Here is a 19,320-nt window from a genome sequence, read left to right on the forward strand (position 1 = left end):
TTGTCTTCACTGACTCTAAAGTTCCAAACAGGAAGTCTCTTCCACAGCCCCACCTTGGGATTGAACCTGGGACTCCTATGTTCCTAAGATTAGATGGCGTTCTGGTCTGATCTGCAGGCTCTTCTACTCCACTGAGCCATATTCCCTTGGGAGAACTTGGAACCAAGGTGGAAGGGCAAGGCAGAGCGGAGACAATGGAGTTAGGCAGAGAGTGAAGGATTCTGGGGAATGGGCTCTCCTGAACCTTTTGTCTTTTTTTCTCTTCCGGTAAACAGGCTCCAGCTTTAATACAATATTCTATGATTGTGGGAAAAGAAATTCTTGTGCCAATGCTTTTGCCATCACCATAGGAGAAGGAAGATATTTGCACCACAGCTCTGCTTGCTGTGCTGAAGATGGGTGCAACAAAGACTTAGATTGGGGAGGTAAGTCATCACCTGCCCCTCTCTGATACCAGAATTGCAAACCTGTACCCCTCCAGAAGTCCTTTTTATAGAGTGTTCAGGATGATTTGTGCCCATGAGGCTATTGGGCCAGTCACACACTATTCCATTCTCAATACTGTTTCCATGTGATACTGCTTCATTTCCAGTCAGTGCACATCCCATTACTTCCTGCTGAAAGCCCATCACCTTTCATACAACAAATGTCTTGGTTTATTTTCGTCCCACTTCTGTTGCTCCACAGCCCCTCCAGTCAGCAATAATGCAGTAGAACTGGGGAAACACCACAGGACAAATGAAACCAGGAGAAATCCATCACTAATGCAGTGTTATAGTTTGAAGAACATGTTGCACAAATGAACCGGCAATAAAAGACCCGTCTGGAGGGCCCCTCGGTTTCAGAATGATGTAAACCTTCACTATTTTCTTTTGAAACGTGGCAGGAACAGCGTGATTTGGAGCAAGTTTTAGTCCCTCCACACCGTTCAGCCTAAAGTAAGACAGGAAAATTGTCAAACCTGTGTTTCTAGACCTCATTTATTCTGACAAAGAATATGCTAGCAAACAGCTGAGGAGGAGGGCTCAGCAGGTGGTTCAATCAATAACCTTTATTAGGCATGACAAGTTCAGAAGCTTCAGAACAAAATTATGAATAAAACATTCGCATTATAAACTTTGTGAAATAAAATAGATATTAATTGAATTAATATTTTAGAACAATATATCAATTTTCAATTAGCCTCCCCTGGTCCTCTCCACAGTGGCCCAATCTCTCTGCGTAAACCGAGCACAGAAACTCAGCCACCACTAAAGTAACTCCATCATTATTATCTGACAATAACCCCTGAATAGTTATAGTTAGATGCATCCACCTGTGGTCCAATGTATCTGGTTCATTCTTCCCGCATTTACATAAACGTTCGGCTTTTGGGAGAGCTAGATATCTTCCTTCTGTCTCCATAGAGGGGAACACGTTGAATCTAGCCAACATGAAGAGCCTGCACCCTTCCTGACTCTTCAGGTTTGCCATATATCCCCCTTTAAAGTCTCTACACATTGGGAGGTTCAGGTGTAATGGGGAGCAGGTGCTGCGCCCCGCCATCTCAGGTAAGTAGATAGTGCTTTTCCCTATAAGAGTCTTTCTAATAATTTTCCATACGTCTTTGGGGTCAACGTTTTTGAAATCAGTTATCTTTAGTCCTATTGAGTTCAACTTTCTCCTGCAAATCTTCCATCATAAAAGATGGTGGTTATGTGAATGCATCAGGACGGCTGCGGCTGCTGTGTCTGTGTGAAGCAGGCCTGTCAATGATCCAGCGGAGCTCTTCGGAGATTCTTATGTAAAAACTTTCCATATATGACAATGTGCTTTTTCTTCTTTGCTTTCTAGTTCTTCCAACTCCTTGGCAGGAGAATGGGCTCACTTGTCCAAATGGATGTTATGCTCAGACGGAGAAGGATTGCACGGGTGGATCGGTCTCATGCAGAGATGCCCAAAAGAGTTGCATCAATGCAACAGGAAGCTCTGGTAACCCTGAAGGGACTAAGCAAGGGAGGAGGAGGGATTCCGTGGGGTGGGAGGAGCAGGTGGCAGGGGAATGCTGCCTCTGGAGGATCTAGAGGTAGACCAACCATCAGGCAAGATGAGATGGCTATCTCAGGCGGCAGAACAAGAGACATGCAGCCCTGACTCTTGGGGAACAATCTCCAGGGATGTTCTCTGGTGTGAACAAGTGCTGTTCCAGAGCATGGTGGGATAGCAGCCATGATAAGGTGCTAATGGCATGTGTGCATCGTCCTTTGTAGTGCTAAAATGTCATGAGTGCGTGATTGAATCTGGGCCCATTCACATAAGTCCTTTTCATCTTAGTAGAACTTGGGATCATCCAATCAAGCTAAATGTTGGAACATTCTTGATGACCAAAAGAAAATATTTCTTCACCCAGTGCATAGTTAAATGATGGGAATTGGTCCTATGAGATGTAGGGATAATGGCCACCACACTGAATAGCCTTCAAAAATGTATTAGAAATATTTATGAAGGATAAGGCTGCCAGTGCCTATTAGCCACGAGGGCTGTGTTTTACCAGACGATTCTGAATACTATTCACTGATATGCAGAGTTAGCACACAGCTTGGAGGCTTTCAGCTTCTGAATACTTGTTAGGAAAGGAGACTTACTTTGATGCAGTCAAACAGAGAGACACTTGGCATGGAAGAACAAGTAATATGCTTATTATTGGAAATGCATACTGGGAATGGAGCTACAGCTGAGTCCTGGTATAGGAAAGAGTCTCAGATGGAGTCCATGAGAGCCACATTGTGAACATAAAATAGGACAGTGATGGTTGTGAGAACCAAATATGCCACCTTGAGTTACGAGGGGTAAAGGTGGGGTCCCTTTTTCAGACAGAAGGTGATTTAAACAAACAAACAAACAAACAAACAGCAACAATAAAAATACACAATTGGTTCCGGAAGTCTGTACTTAACCTGAAGCGTACTTATCCTGAAGCGTACTTTCCCATTGAAAGTAATGGAAAGTGGATTAATCCGTTCCAGACAGGTCCGCAGAGCACTTAAACTGAAAGTACTCAAACCAAAGCGTACTTAAACCAAGGTATGACTGTAAATAAAAATAATTATGCCTATGTTCCCTGTGCCTTTTGAGAGGGAGAGTAGGATATAAATTCAATAACTAAATAAATTTCCTTCTTAGATGTTAGATGCCAGTGATGGATGGAGCAGAATCAGAAGTGGGTGGAGCAGAAAAATTACCTATTTTGCATGCACAACATAAAGACATCTTTATCCTCTGAGTGCCGAGATTGGTGCTGCATCAGTGGCAGGCTCCTCCCAAGCACAAGAGAGGAAGAACCACTGCATGGCACTCAACCACCTCCTGGTGTCACATGTGTGATGCACATTGCATGTGTGACGTCATAGGCGTGGGACACGTGCGAGATGCCCTAGGCTCATGACATCGTCCCTGTGGTGCGACGCTGGGCCCACACATTGTTAGGCCCAAGCCAGCGCCTCTGGTATAGGACCATTGCCAATAGGCATGGGCGGAGCCCCTGACAAGCAGAGTAAACTGACTCTGGTTTGGTCCCCATCCTCCTCCCTGCTCCATTCTACAAGGGGAAAACACTGGGACTCAGGAGGAGGAAGCTGGTGGTCAGGAAACTGAAACTGTTCTTAACCTGGGGTACCACTTTAGCTAATGGGGCCTCCTGCTGCTGCTACGCCGTCAGCGCATGATTTCTGTTCTCATCCTGACGTAAAGTTCTTAACCCGAGGTACTACTTCCGGGTTAGTGGCGTCTGTAACCCGAAGTCTTTGTAACCCGAGATGTTTATAACCTGAGGTACCACTGTACTAGAGCAGCCTCCACTGATTCCTGCTGTTGATCACCATGTCTACCTGCAGGTGCCAAGACGTTCGTCCTGAAGGGTTGCGGAACAAGCAATATGTGCGGTGTAAAGGACTTTGAATTGAAAATTGCAGGAATCCCCTACAAAATGGATGCAATATTGTGTGAAACCCCTACTGCAAAACCCACAACTCCTGCACCAGCAAGTACTCAAAAATCAGCCACAAGTCCCAAAACAACAGCCATAACTGAATCAGCCGCAAGTCCCAAAACAACAGCCATAACTAAATCAGCCGCAAGTCCCAAAACAACAGCCATAACTGAATCAGCCGCAAGTCCCAAAACAACATCAGGCGCTTGCACTCACCATATCTTGGGAAAGATTTCCTTCCTTCTTCTACTACCCAGTATCTCCAGCATTCTCTTCATGAAGTTTCTCTCCTAAACTCTCTTTCAATGTCATTCAGCTAGGCAAAGGAATGGACAAATCTGTCAAATTTCAGTGCTCTTAGGTTTCTCGTTTTTTTTTTTAAAGAACATTAAATTCAGTTCTCCACATTTCTACAGCAATTTGCTTAAAAGAAAGCTATTGAAAATCTGTCCATGTTTTAGCGTGAATTTCTCCTGGTAAACACAATTTGTACATGCAGTTTTACCAGCATTGCTTTTTTATAATTTTTATAATTTTATAAATGTTATTATCATGAATATATGCACTTCCCTCACATAAATCTGCATTAAAAAAACACGATTGAAAATCCATCCACATTTTTGCATGCATTTCTCCTAAAAAACACAATTTGTACTTGCAGTTTGACTAATATAGGGTTTTGCTAGCATTTTCCCCTAATATAATGCATTTGTATATATGTCATTATCACCAAAATATGCACGTTAGGCACTTTCCCCACATAAATGCATTTTTGTATACACCGTTTGGTTGAAGAACTATACTGAAAAATTTTGAGAAATGTGAAATAAGTGTAACTGAGTTTTACTGGGCGGAGCATGCTCAGAAGCGACACTTGATGCTGCTTTGCCCAGTTCCAAAATGGCTGCAGCGCGACTTCTGGTGCGGTGGCCATTTTGGAACAGGGCAGAGCAGCATCAAAAGTCACTTCTGAGCATGCTCCACCCAGTTCCAAAATGGCGGCAGCGCTACTTCCGGTCCAGTCCCTTATTTCTCAGGCCAGAACTTGGCAGGTATGTCAGGAGGAGGAAGCTGGTGGTCAGGACTGGTTGTGGGGCTGATGGCTGGCAGGTGAGGGGTGGTTGAGGGCAGATGGATGTTGAAGGGGCCATGCCCCATTTGTTCTACAGTAGTACCTCTGGTTGCGAACTTAATTTCTTCTGGAGGTCCATTCTTAACCTGAAACTGTTCTTAACCCGAGGTACCACTTTAGCTAATGGGGCCTGCTGCTCCTGCCACGCCGCCAGCGCATGATTTCTGTTCTCATCCTGAAGTAAAGTTCTTAACCCGAGGTACTACTTCCGGGTTAGTGGCGTCTGTAATCCGAAGTCTTTGTAACCCGAGATGTTTATAACCTGAGGTACCACTGTACCTCCACTGCTTCCTCCTGTTGATCACCATGTCTATCTGCAGGTGCCAAGACGTTTATCCTGAAAGGTTGCGGAACAAGCAATATGTGCAATGTAAAGGACTTTAAATTGAAAATTGCAGGAATCCCCTACACAATGGATGCAATATTGTGTGACACTGCAAAACCCACAACTCCTGCACCAGCAAGTTCTCCTACATCAGCCGCAAGTCCCAAAACAACAGCCATAACTAAATCAGCCGCAAGTACTAAAACAACATCAGGCGCTTGCACTCACCATATCTTGGGAAAGAATTCCTTCCTTCTTCTACTACCCAGTATCTCCAGCATTCTCTTCATGAAGTTTCTCTCCTAAACTCTCTTTCAATGTCATTCAGGTAGGCAAAGGAATGGACAAATCTGTCAAATTTCAGTGCTCTTAGGTTTCTCGTTTTTTAAAAAAGAACATTAAATTCAGTTCTTCACATTTCTACAGCAATTTGCTTTTTTTAAAAAAATAAAGCTATTGAAAATCTGTCCATGTTTTAGCGTGAATTTCTCCTGGTAAACACAATTTGTACATGCAGTTTTACCAGCATTGCTTTTTAATAATTTTAATAATTTTATAAATGTTATTATCATGAATATATGCACTTCCCTCACATAAATCTGCATTAAAAAAGCAACGATTGAAAATATTTAAATATAATATAAAAAAGACTCCGGAGTCTTTCCTACTAGAAAAAGTAGAAGAAGTGGTTAAAAAGGATGAGAAAATATTTTTATATTCAGTAGCAGCGGCAAGAACTTTAATTGCTAAGTCATGGAAAAGCAAAGAAGTACCCACAATTAGAGAATGGCAAGAGAAAGTAATCGGTTACATTGATTTGGCTAAATTGATGAATTCGATAAGGGGTGGTTCAAATAAAATTTTTAATGATAATTGGAAAAAATTCGGAATATATTTAAAAGAACTTGGGTTTGAAACAAATCTTTTGTAGAACTTCCAGGAGGAAAATTAATGGAAGCAGAAGGAAAGTAAATAATTTCGAAGTCAGGATGGAAGAGAAGGGTAAATCGATTTATAGAGAAGATGTAAATATAGAATTGAAGATGTATAAGATAAGCTTTCAAGACATCAGAGAAGATAGAACAAGTTTGGTTTGAATTTGAATGGTCATTTACCGATTCATCTATTGATTTTGTGTATATTTTAAGCGGCTGTTTTGTTTTATATTATGTTCATTTTTTATTTTAAAATCAATAAAGTTTGTTATTAAAATCCAAAAAAAGAATATATGCACTTCCCTCACATAAATCTGCATTAAAAAAAACAACGATTGAAAATCCATCCACATTTTTGCATGCATTTCTCCTTTTTAAAAAAAAATATATAAATCTTCATTGTTTAAAACAAAAAATTACACAAAAACAATTATTTTCACAATTACAGCACCTATACTCACGCTTGACAAAATCTTACATACCTTCACAACTAGCTCATACATACATACATACATACATACCTGCCTGATTTCCACACCCTTACAAATCATCACCTAAACAAACACATGCATGCATTTCTCCTAAAAAACACAATTTGTACTTGCAGTTTGACTAATATAGGGTTTTGCTAGCATTTTCCCTAATATAATGCATTTGTATATATGTCATTATCACCAAAATATGCACGTTAGGCACTTTCCCTTTGACCATTTTGGTTGCCCTCCTCTGGACACGTTCCAGCTTGTCAGAGAGAAATAGACGATGCTATGAATAATAACATCATGATTCCATAGCAGCAATTTTTAAAAATGTATATAGAAAATGTATCTTTTCAATAGCTCCAACCACATTGCAATATTCAGAGAAATGCCAATTTTGAATGATCCTGCTTTATTTTGGTTTGCAGGTTGTTTTGGAAACTACTGTTACGAAGGGGGAGGAGGGCAGATTCCCCATAGTCTCTACATCCTGTGAAGTATCAGAATTTGAATGGAGATTTTGAATTTTGCTAACTTGAATGGAGGCCAGCCTGGTAATGGCAGGTCACTGAAGAAACAATGGTGCTGATGGACAGCCATTAGCCACTCAAAGGAAGTCACTGACCAAGCAGAAGGCTCTGCCATACACAGAGGAAGGTTGCCAGGGGGACAGGGGTGTGTGGTATCTCTGTAAGAAAGAAGGGCATCCTTTTTTTAAAAAAAAAAAATTCATTTTTATTATTTTCCGATATCATGCAAATCAAGTAGAATATGAACAAAGGATACATCCTCAACCAAGTTACATCTACAATCTGCAATCAAGGTATTCTTAAAATTATACAAAATATATCATAAACTAAATTTCTTCAAAAATAAAGATATATTACAAATTACATGTTGTGTATTTTATTATTTACTATACTCTTATATAACTTTAGCATCTTCTTCTTATATAACTTTAGCATCTAATTCTGTTCTTCCAAACTTGACTGCCTCTTTCTTCTCACCTGGTTTTATTGTTTTCCATTATCTTTTTTCTTTTCGCTTTACCACTTCTTGCCTGTCATTCACATAATTCTACTCACAAAATACATAATTGACCACGACTATATGCTTTTCATGTTGTATTTTCTCAGATTAGTCCTACTGGTGTTTTAATATTTTTACAATATTCTTTTAAATAATCAACAAATTTCCCCCATTCTTCCTGAAACCTTTGCTCTTTCTGATCTCTTATTCTCCCCATCAACCTTGCCAATTCCGAGTATTCCATCATTTTTTTCCCTCCATTCGTCTACAGTTGAGATTTCTGGAGTTTTCCACCTTTGGGCAAACAGTATCCTAGCTGCCGTGGTGGCGTACATAAACAGTTTTTGGTCCTCTTTTTTCAGCTCACTTCCCAATAATCCCAGTAGCATAGCTTCCGGGTTTTTTTGGGAAGGTATATCTTAGTAACCTTTTCAATTTGTTATAAATTGATTCCCAAAATACTTTCGTCTTTTTGCACAGCCACCACATGTGTTAAAAGTCTTGCTACTGCATTTCCAACACTTTTTATTCTTTGTTCTGTAAATTTTTGCTAACTTGACGGGCGTTAGATGCCAACAATACATCATTTTCATGATGTTTTATTTCAACACAGTGCATGCTGTAAATTTAATCTGGTAATTCCATAATTTGTGCCACTGATCGAAATTAATATTGTAACCAAGTCTACTGCCCACTTTATCATGCACTCCTTTGTTGCCTCGTCCTTATTCTTCCAATCTAACAGGAGGTCATACATGAAAGAAGGGCATCCTTTTACACAAAGGGGTTTTGGCTAGGAGTTCTGGAAGCAAGAAGGAGAAGAAGTAAGCAGAACTCCATGTATGCTGGCTGGGAGAGGCTGCACTGACAGATTGGGGGACATGACTGGTTAATGCTTTGGAGACAAGCTTGTTATAGCTGTGAGAGGAGCAACGAGAGATACCTTGGGATAAAGATGTATAATTTACTGTTGGAGTGGCATACCAAGGATGAACAGACAAAATCTGTGATGATTGATTGGGCAAAAGATGTAGGGCATAATATAATGATAGAAGATTGGGAAAGGTTGTGGAAGAAGAATATGACGTTTACCGCATGTAATGCACTGAAAGAAAATATGATGAAGATGATGTATAGGTGGTATCTTACACTGGTAAAGCTAGCTAAGATTTATCATAAACAGGATAATAAATGTTGGAAATGTAAGAATGTGGAAGGAACCTTTTACCATATGTGGTGGACATGCCCCCAAGTAAAGAGCTTCTGGGATAAGATTTATAATGAATTGAAGAAAGTGTTGAAAAACACGTTTGTTAAGAAGCCAGAAGTTTTTTTACTTGGGATAATTAGAGAGGAATCACCCAAGAAAGATATTACGTTTTTTCTGTATGCCACAACAGCAGCTAGAATTGTATTAGCAAGAAATTGGAAAACTGAAGATATACCTACAGTGGACGACTGGCAGTTGAAGCTGATAGAATTCATGGAACTGTCTGAGCTGACTGGGAAACTCTGGGACCAGGGGGAAGAATCGATGTAAGAAGATTGGAAGAAATTTAAAGTTTATTTAGAAAAGAATGGTAAGATTAGTAGTTTTCATTAAAAGATTTGGAAACAAAAGGAGGTTGTAGAAGAGTGTTAGTTAAGTCATTATCATATATTAAGATTTAGTTAAATGTTGCTATTGTATTGATTTTTAAGATCTAACTAGAATAGAATTGTATTTTGAGATAAGTATAAGAGATTTACAGTATTGATAAACTATTAAGACTATAAATAGGTTTAGATAATTATTAAAAAGATTGGAATCCAGATTTGGAAAGTACTAAGGAAGTAATATAATGAAACGCAGCTAGGAGGAAATGGAGGAAGTCGATAAAGATACATGATAGAAGATTGATTTGTTACCCTTTTTCTTATTGTAGTGTCTGTCATTTGTTTTATTGTGTTCAATTTGTATGTTTTTTGTGCTGTATGTCTTGTTTTATAAAACTAATAAATATATATTAAAAAAAGAGATACTCTTGGGATATCATGTTCTGCACTCCCTCCACTGAAGGTTTTAGGTGCAAATATGTGTGAATAAACCATATTTCTAAGATATTGCAGACTCTGCTGTGTCTTGATTTTCCAATGGAAAAACACAAATCTTGGGTGAGTTCCTGGAACCCCCTAGAAACTTGTTACCGCTCAGCAGAGATTGAGGTACAAGTTGAATGGGATGTCTTCCCTGTCCCTATCCTCAAGCTTCTTAGCTGCTGCACCGGAGGGACTGCAACCCCATCCAGAACAACAATTATCTCCCTATCATGCACAGAGTTAGTCAGGGGGCTGCAACTGGGGTGTGGGCTTCAGTAGGTGCCCAGTGAGGCCAACGTCAGAGGCTGACTGTGGCAAAGGCTGCAACTGTGTTTGCAATTGCAACAAAGCCAGGGGACTGTGATACGGGCAACAATGGCAGTTTTATTGCCAGGCAGTAAACCCAGCACTTCTGTTTTAGAAGTCAATCTCTGGACCTAGAGGAATGGCCTGAATTCATGCCAGCTAAACAGCAGCAGCAAGATCCAGGGACATACTGCAGCTCCGCTTTCTGTGACAGGAGAAGGGGTCTGCATCAAGGTTGGTTTGTCAAAGGAGAGACTCGCTCAGACACACGCCACTGTCTTCATCCCTTTCTCAACAGTGCCAGTCCAAGACATTCCTGAACCACTATGATGTCAAACACCCATGGCTTCCCCCAAAGAATTCAGGAAGCTGTCGTTTGTTAAGGGTGCAAATAATTGTTTGGAGACTGCCTTTTCCCATCACCCTTCTCCTCAGGGAACTCGGGAATTATAGCTCTGGGTGGGGAATAGGGGTGTCAGAGAATGGTTTGAATCAGAGGGTTGGGGAATGCATTCTCAGGCAGAGCAGCTCCTATCTGAAGAGGAGTTGGAGGGGGAAGATCCCCCCCCCGTCTCCAGCGCTTTCAGAAGCAGGGAGAGATACAGATACCGAGCAGCATATGCAGGAGTTACCTAGCTATGAGATAATGGATAGATAAACAGAAGGGAGGGAACAGCCAGCAGAGATATCATTAGGGAGTGTGGGGGACCCTCCCTCCCCAAGAACTAGAAGATCTGTCTGTATTAGAGAACAAGGAATGCAGAGAGGAAGAGAGGAAGAGGAACTTCCCGTTGGCATCCTGGATTTTCTGCTTTCCTTGTGGAGCAACGTGGATTTTTGCTTTCAACCATATCAATGAATAGAAAGGACTCCAAATTATAAACTGTTCATTCATTCTTATCTGTGAAGTTACCAAAGGGAGGGGAGGACTCTCCACGTCTTAACAAGGGGTCTCCTAACAACTCTCAGCACCTCTCAGCACTACCACTCCCAGAAATCTTTGGGGGAAGCTTACTGTTCGAACATGACTTTAAGGCTCATCCACATTTATGTTTGTTCCCTGCCTAGAAAGCCTGGGTCCCAGAGGTCTGAGTGGTTGTCCCCTTCTTACCCCACTCCTTTTGCATGGAAAACCTGCTCTTTAGTGCTCGATCAGAACAAACAGCCATCTGGAAAAAAGCCCAAATTGCCATTTGCTCCAATTGAGTGGGGAAAGCAGTGGGACAAGGGGAAGTGTGAATAAGCCTTTAGTTTCGTCTAGGCATTGGTAACACATGTCACGCTGAGGGGAAAACACAGCCAGAGACAGCAGCCCATGAAAGATCCAACAAACTTCCTGGTTTGGCTGCCAAACAGGAAGTGACTAGATATGTCACGTACTTGACCATGTAACCCACAAAATGGCTGGTGGAGATTTATTTGTTTGCTTCTGGCATTTATACATTGACCTTTAGCCAAAACAGTGGACTATAAAAATCATGACTAAGATGGTTCCTACATTTCAGCTTCACACCCTAAAAGACACATCACATGTGGAAAAGGCAACGGGAAGGAGGAGGGGAAAGCAAGCTCAACAACATGTTCTTCAAGTCACAGCCTGTCAGGCGTCAGGGAATCCGATCCCCCCACAGTAGGCCGCCAGGAATAGATGAGACAAGGAAAGTTCTTACCAATGTCTTTTATTCAATACTAGCTGGGCCGGCCACGTGTTGCTGTGGCTCCTCCGTGTGATTCCCCCCCTGTGCCGATCCATGACATATCCTGCCCCCTCCTCCCTCCCACCCTGGCTTATCCCTGTGATTCCCCCCACCCTGTGCTGACCCATGATGTATCATGCCCCCTCCTACTCCCACCCCCGGCTCATCCCTGTGACTGGTCCCACTGTGTTGTGACCTATTCCATCCTCTCCTCTCCCCAACCCCCACCCAGGCGATCCTCCATTCGGCCTAGTTTGTAAAGGCTTCAACCTAGTATGTAAACGGGAGCCAAGGTGCTGTTAAGAGGGAAGGTTTTATAGGTGCAGTACCAGTGTAGCCGCCACTAGAGGGTGCTGGTTTGCAAACTGGTTCTTTTCCCAGTATGCATTTTCATCTGAGTGCTGTGTTTTGAAACATGGGGTTTACCTGGCACAGGTGTGACATCTGTGTTTGAAAATGGTACGGGGTTATTCTCATATTTGCATGTGGTATTGTGTCAAAATTTGAACGCAACTGGTCAAGCGGTTTTGGTGAAAAGTGGATACTAACGGACATGGCCAGTTGACATTTTTATATACAGAGAGAGGCTTAAAAATGCAGCCTCTTCGCTCAACTTCCTCAATCGTCAACAGCAGCACCCACCTTACGGTGTCCGCTTAGGGTCATTTGTTTCCGAGCCCTTTGCTTTTCTACTTTTAATGCTGGCTGGGTTCTGGGAGAAGGGGGCTCTGGAATTCTTTCTAGTGATAACATGTCAGACAGCTGCTCCGGCTCTGCCTCTTCTCCCATAATTTCCCAACTTTGCTTTTCATTTGCCTTTGAGCTGTGACCTCCCACAAACCACAGTTGTAAATCTATACTGTCTTCCTCTTCCCTGGAAAGTTCAGGCTGGGGTGGTGGTTTCCACCACTCCTCCTCTGTCCAGTCCCTGACACAGCTGATGGCACTCATTGTCCTGCCTGTCTTTTGCTTCAATTAAAAGCAATCCCACCCCAAAACAACTATGCACACAAACCAACACACACACACACACACACACACACACACACACACACACACGGGAAGCCAAATCCTAGGTGCCCCACTCCTCTGGGTCCCCCATATTTTTGGGGTGACCCCCCATGTTCCTCACAATCAGGAGGCAGAGGAGAATAAGCATGGATCCAAGTGTGGGGTGGCAAACCTGTCACCCTCCAGGTGTTCCTGGACTGCAGTTCCCATCAGTCCCAGCCAACATGGCTAATAGTTAGAGATGATGGGAGCTGCATCCATCTCAACATCCAGAGGGCCACAAGCTCGCCATCCTGGAATTTTGAAGCTCCTCTCTGAAATTTCCCTGTTTTCTGGAGCTGGTTGCACTTATCTCGGAACATGTTGTTGTTGTTTAGTCATTTAGTCGTGTCCGACTCTTCGTGACCCCATGGACCAGAGCACGCCAGGCACTCCTGTCTTCCACTGCCTCCCGCAGTTTGGTCAAACTCATGTTCGTAGCTTCAAGAACACTGTCCAACCATCTCGTCCTCTGTCGTCCCCTTCTCCTAGTGCCCTCAATCTTTCCCAACATCAGGGTCTTTTCCAGGGAGTCTTCTCTTCTCATGAGGTGGCCAAAGTATTGGAGCCTCAGCTTCACGATCTGTCCTTCCAGTGAACAAAATGGATGAGCCTCACCCTGGGAAAACCTCCTTCATGATCAAGGTGTCTCCCCTGCCAGGTAAGTATGTCTCAGAACATAGCAGGCAAGAAATGATAATATGGCAGGGTGATGAAGACCTGGGTCCAGATCTCCACTCATCCATGAAACTCCTTGGGTGATGTACTTTGGGCTGCACACACTCCCTCAGCTGAACCAACCTCACAGGGTTGTTGTTAGAATAAAAGAACAGTTGTGCCTGCCTGCTTGAGGATCCATAGAGGAGCGGGGGAATAAATGGAATCCTATATAATAATGTCCATGTTGTCCCTGCGTCCAGATGTCCCGTGTGTCCCTGGGTCACTGCGCATGTCCCCCAGGGACACAGGGATTGGACGGAGAGACAACCAGGGACACAGGGATTGGACGCGCGCGCTCTCCCCCCCCTCCCGACCTACCTGAGGCCGCCAACCGCAGCTCCCTGTGCGAGCGCGTGCTCTGTCTCCACGCAGGCGCACATGCTTCAAAGCAGCAGCGTGAGGAGGATCAGGTTGCCAGATAGCCCCGTGCGAGCGCGCGCTCTGTCTCCACGCAGGCGCACACGCTTCAAATCAGCAGCTTGAGGAGGATGAGGCTGCAAGATAGCCCCGTGCGAGCGCGCGCTCTGTCTCCACGCAGGCGCACACGCTTCAAAACAGCAGCTTGAGGAGGATGAGGCTGCAAGATAGCCCCGTGCGAGCGCGCGCTCTGTCTCCACGCAGGCGCACTCGCTTCAAAGCACGAGCTCTCCTCACCCCCACCCCTCTGCCTAACGTTTCCGTGCGAGCGCGCGCTCTGTTTCCACGCAGGCGCTCTCCTCACCCCCACCCCTCTGCCTAACGTCTCCTTACACGAGGAGAAGGAGGCTGCTTCTTTTCGCTTCTCCGCACCCCCACCCCTCTGCTAACGTTTCCTTACGGGAGGAGAAGGAGGCTGCTTTTGTTAGGCGACCAGCAGCAAGCGGCACACGTGCGAGCTCTCCCCACACCCACCCATCTGCCTAACATATCCTTACTTTCTCAAAGCAGCTCTGCTTGCCTCCCCCACCACTACCTACTTACAGATTGGGAAATCTTTTCTCCGTCTGAAATACATGTAAATCTCCTGATCAGTATTGGTTTCTGAAGCAAGGGACTGTTGGTAAACTGACACTCATTACGGATCTGGTTGCAACTCAAGCCTGTTCTGAAACTTTTATTGTCCCCATTTACTGTGAGTGGACCAAAAGCTAATCTGAATAAACTGTGCCTCACAAAGGTCAGTACTCTGCACTCCTCTGAAGTCTACACCCTAGGCATGTTAAATGTAAAAAAAGAGAGAAAAAATCTGACTCCTGAAGAACTAAAATCTTTACGACAACTGCAGTACTAAGTGATCCATTCCACTCATTCACTTCAAAACTCTTTCCTATAAGGGCTGTGGGGGGAAGCCTGTCCCAAATCCAAAGTCCTGTCAGTCTGTGTTAGGTAAATACTATATGTGTACATCAAACCAGTCATATGAAAAACCTATAAAAACCCAAGTGAAGCGTCAGTTTAATTGAAAACAACCTGCACAAATATCACTACTATGCACTCCTCTGAGGTATACACCCTAAGCATGTTAAATGTAAAACAAAGAGGGGAAAATCTGACTCCTGAAGAACTACAATCTTTACGACAACAAAAAGCAGAAAGTGAAAGACAAAAACCAGCACAAAAAACAAAAAAAGGAGACGAAAATGAGCTAAATAAAAACACAGAAAGACGCAGAGCTAAGAGAGCAAGTCAAACCCCAGATGAACAACTAAGAATACGTCAACAAAACAGCAAAAGGGAAAGAAAAAGACGAGTAAATAGATCAATTGAAGAAAAGGTAAAAAATCAAAAGAAAGACACTGAAAGAAAAAGATCTAAAAGAGCAACTTTAACTCATAATGACCGACAACCTCTAAATCAGAAACAAAACACAAACAAGAATGACAGTATAACAGATAAAAGACATTTACATGAAGATGCAAAGACACTAACTCGCAGAAAAAACAAAACATTTTATATAGAGAAAAATAGAAATGCTAAAAAAGAAATTCAAAAACGACAGCAAGATGCTGAAAGACAAAAAGCAAGGAGAGCAAATAGAACTCCAGAGGAACGAAAAATACAATGTAAACGACATGCCACACTAGAAAGAGAAAGGTTAACACATCTGCCTCCAGATGAACGCCAATTACGGAAACAACAATTAACACAGAGGAAAAGAGAATTACGACAAAGGAAAAACATAGAGAGAGAAACAATACAAAACCAAGACTCAAGGCCTGCAAAACTAACAATGACACTTATGAATGAATTGGAAAACTTCAATGAGGACATCATTAAAACACACACGTGTGGACATTTAGATCAGATATGCCAGTTTTGTAGTGCTAAACATTTTGAAGCTGAAAGACCTTCTGATCGAAAATTTTCACAATGTTGTTCAAAAGGAAAAGTAAATCTTCCCTCAATCAGTACAAATCCATTAATCCAACAGCTCATGACTGGACAACATTACTACAGCAAAAATTTCTTCAACAATATTAGATCTATAAATAGTGCATTAGCATTTGCCTCCATGGGAGCAAACATTACTCCACCACCTGGCAATGGCCCATATTGTTTCCGGATCCACGGATCAATTTGTCACAGAGCAGGCACACTGCACCCAGAACAGGGACAAAACAGACAGTTTGCTCAATTATATATTTTAGATCCTTCTGAAGCAGCAGAGCAAAGAATGCAAAATTCCGCAAATACTGGAATAAATCCAGAAATTATAAAAAAACTAAGCACACTCATTGCTCAAACAAATCCATTTGCAGAGGCCTGCAAAATGTTGTACCAAGTTGAAAAAGAATATGAGGAGGATGCTGCAACAACTGGAAACATTATTAAGGAAGTGACCATGACAATAGTGCAAGATCGAAGAAATGACCAAAGACGCTATAATGCACCAAAACATAATGAGGTTGCATTCATTTTTCAAAATGATGATGGCGAACCACCACTAGAAAGAGATCTTCTAATACACTGCAAAGCAAGTACAGATGATATAAATAAAAGAACAACACAAAGGATTAGTGTCCTTGACCCCAATCTGGAACCCATGGTTTATCCATTACTCTTCCCTTATGGTGATCAAAGCTGGGGAATTGATATACCTTTGCAACACAGACCTCAAGCGTTACAAAATTTAACAAATCAAACACGAAATCCTAGAATTCGAGTTACACAAATGCAATACTATGGGTATCGTCTTTCCATCAGAGACAACTTTAACCCCTTCTTAAATGCTGGCCGCCTTACACAACAGTATATAGTTGATGCATATGTAAAAACTGAATCCAACAGACTCAACTATGTACGACAAAATCAGCAAAAATTGAGAGTTGAAAAATACTCAGGATTGATGGACCACTTAATTAATGAATCCAATCAGAAAGGCCTGATTCCTGGAAAAACATACATATTACCATCCTCATTTGCAGGTAGCCCAAGAAACATGCTCCAAAATTATCAAGATGCAATGGCAATTGTTAGGAAATATGGCAAACCTGATCTTTTCATCACAATGACGTGCAACCCCAAATGGCAAGAGATTGTTGAAAACCTACAACATGGCCAAACTACTGATGCTCGACCTGATTTAGTTGCAAGAGTATTTCATCTAAAACTGAAAGCTTTAATTGAAGATCTCTGTAAAAAACATATTTTTGGAGTACCAAAAGCAATGGTCTACGTAATAGAATTTCAGAAGAGGGGTTTACCTCATGCTCACATACTACTTATTCTTAAAGATGACTGCAAACCCAAAACCGAAGAACTGATAGACAAAATAGTATCTGCTGAAATTCCAAATATAACCAACACTCCACGCTTACATGCAATTGTTACAAAACATATGATCCATGGACCATGCGGACCACTCAACCCTAATTCACCATGTATGTCAAATGACAAATGCACTAAGGAATTTCCAAAACCATTCCAGGAAAAAACATCAGCAAATACAAATGGTTATCCAAAATATAGAAGACGAAACACAAACCAAACTTCAATTGTGAATGGCAGGACAATAGATAACCATTGGGTTGTACCATATAATCCACATCTTGCCCTAAATTACAATTGCCACATTAATGTTGAAGTCTGCGCATCCATAAAAAGTGTCAAATACCTTTTTAAATATGTGTACAAAGGTCATGATTGTGCAAATGTTGTGATTCAAGAACAAGGCACTTTAAATCATGATGAAATTAAGACCTTCATGGATTCCAGATATGTCAGCGCTCCAGAAGCAGCATGGCGTTTAAATGGGTTTGAAATGCATTACCAATCACATACCATCCATAGGTTAGCAGTGCATCTGCCTGATGAACAATCTGTATTTTTCAATCCGAATGACATCAATACAGCAGCCCAGAGAGCTTCAACAAGAAATACTCAATTGACGGCTTGGTTTAAATTAAATCAAGAGCAAGAGCAAGCAAGGAAAATTTTATATTCAGACATTCCAATACACTATGTATTTGACTCTGAAACCAATACATGGAAATTACGACAGCGGGGTGCAGACAAAATCATTGGACGAATGTATTCTGTCAATTTATCATCAGATCCAGAACGCTACTGCATGCGTCTCCTATTGCTACATGTTCCCGGTGCAATATCATTTGAAGATCTGAGAACTGTCAATGGAAATATCTATCCCAGTTTCCAAGATGCTGCAAAAGAAAGAGGCCTCATCAATGATGATCAAGTGTGGGAGAACACTTTAGAAGATGCTATCCAATACAGCATGCCAAAACAACTAAGAGAGTTATTTGCGTACATTTGTGTATTTGCCTCCCTACAGAACATGAATGATCTTTTTGTAAAATATGAACAGTACCTCACCGAAGATATCGTTCAAAAACATATCCATCACAACGATGAATGCACAATATGCCGTTATATCGCGTTACAGGAAATATGTAACATTCTACAACTCCATGGGAAAAAATGTGAAGATTTTGGGTTACCACCTATACTACCAAATTCAAACTTACTTACTGATAACTACAACCAAGTTTTCAAAAAACAAAAAGCAGAAGAAATGACAATTACATTAAACAAAGAACAAAAAACAGCTTTACAAACAATATTGCAAGCAACTGAAAATGACAACCTTAGTAACCACTGTTTTTTCATAGATGGCCCAGGAGGTAGTGGTAAAACATATCTTTACAAGACCCTGCTCAGCACATTTCGTGGACAAGGAAATATTGCACTACCTGTAGCCTCCACAGGTATAGCAGCCAATCTTCTTGAGGGTGGAAGAACATACCACTCCCAATTCAAGTTACCTGTGCCTATAGTTGAGAATACAACATCAAATATACGACTCAATTCTGTTGATGCTGAACGTTTACGAAATTCAAAAATAATAATTTGGGATGAATGTACTATGGCCCCCTCTGTAGCTCTTGCAGTGGTTAGCAGACTGCTCCAAGAAATAATGGACAACAACAAACCGTTTGGAGGAAAAGTAATCTTACTTGGAGGAGATTTCAGGCAAACACTTCCCGTAGTACCTCACGGTGACCGTACAAAAATTGTTGAGGCCTGTGTTAAGAATAATAGTCTGTGGAGTATTTTCCAAGTCCTTAAACTTAAAAAGAATATACGCTCAGTAGACACTGAATT

This window comes from Zootoca vivipara, chromosome 6 (assembly GCF_963506605.1).
Source record: "Zootoca vivipara chromosome 6, rZooViv1.1, whole genome shotgun sequence".
NCBI lineage: Eukaryota > Metazoa > Chordata > Lepidosauria > Squamata > Lacertidae > Zootoca > Zootoca vivipara.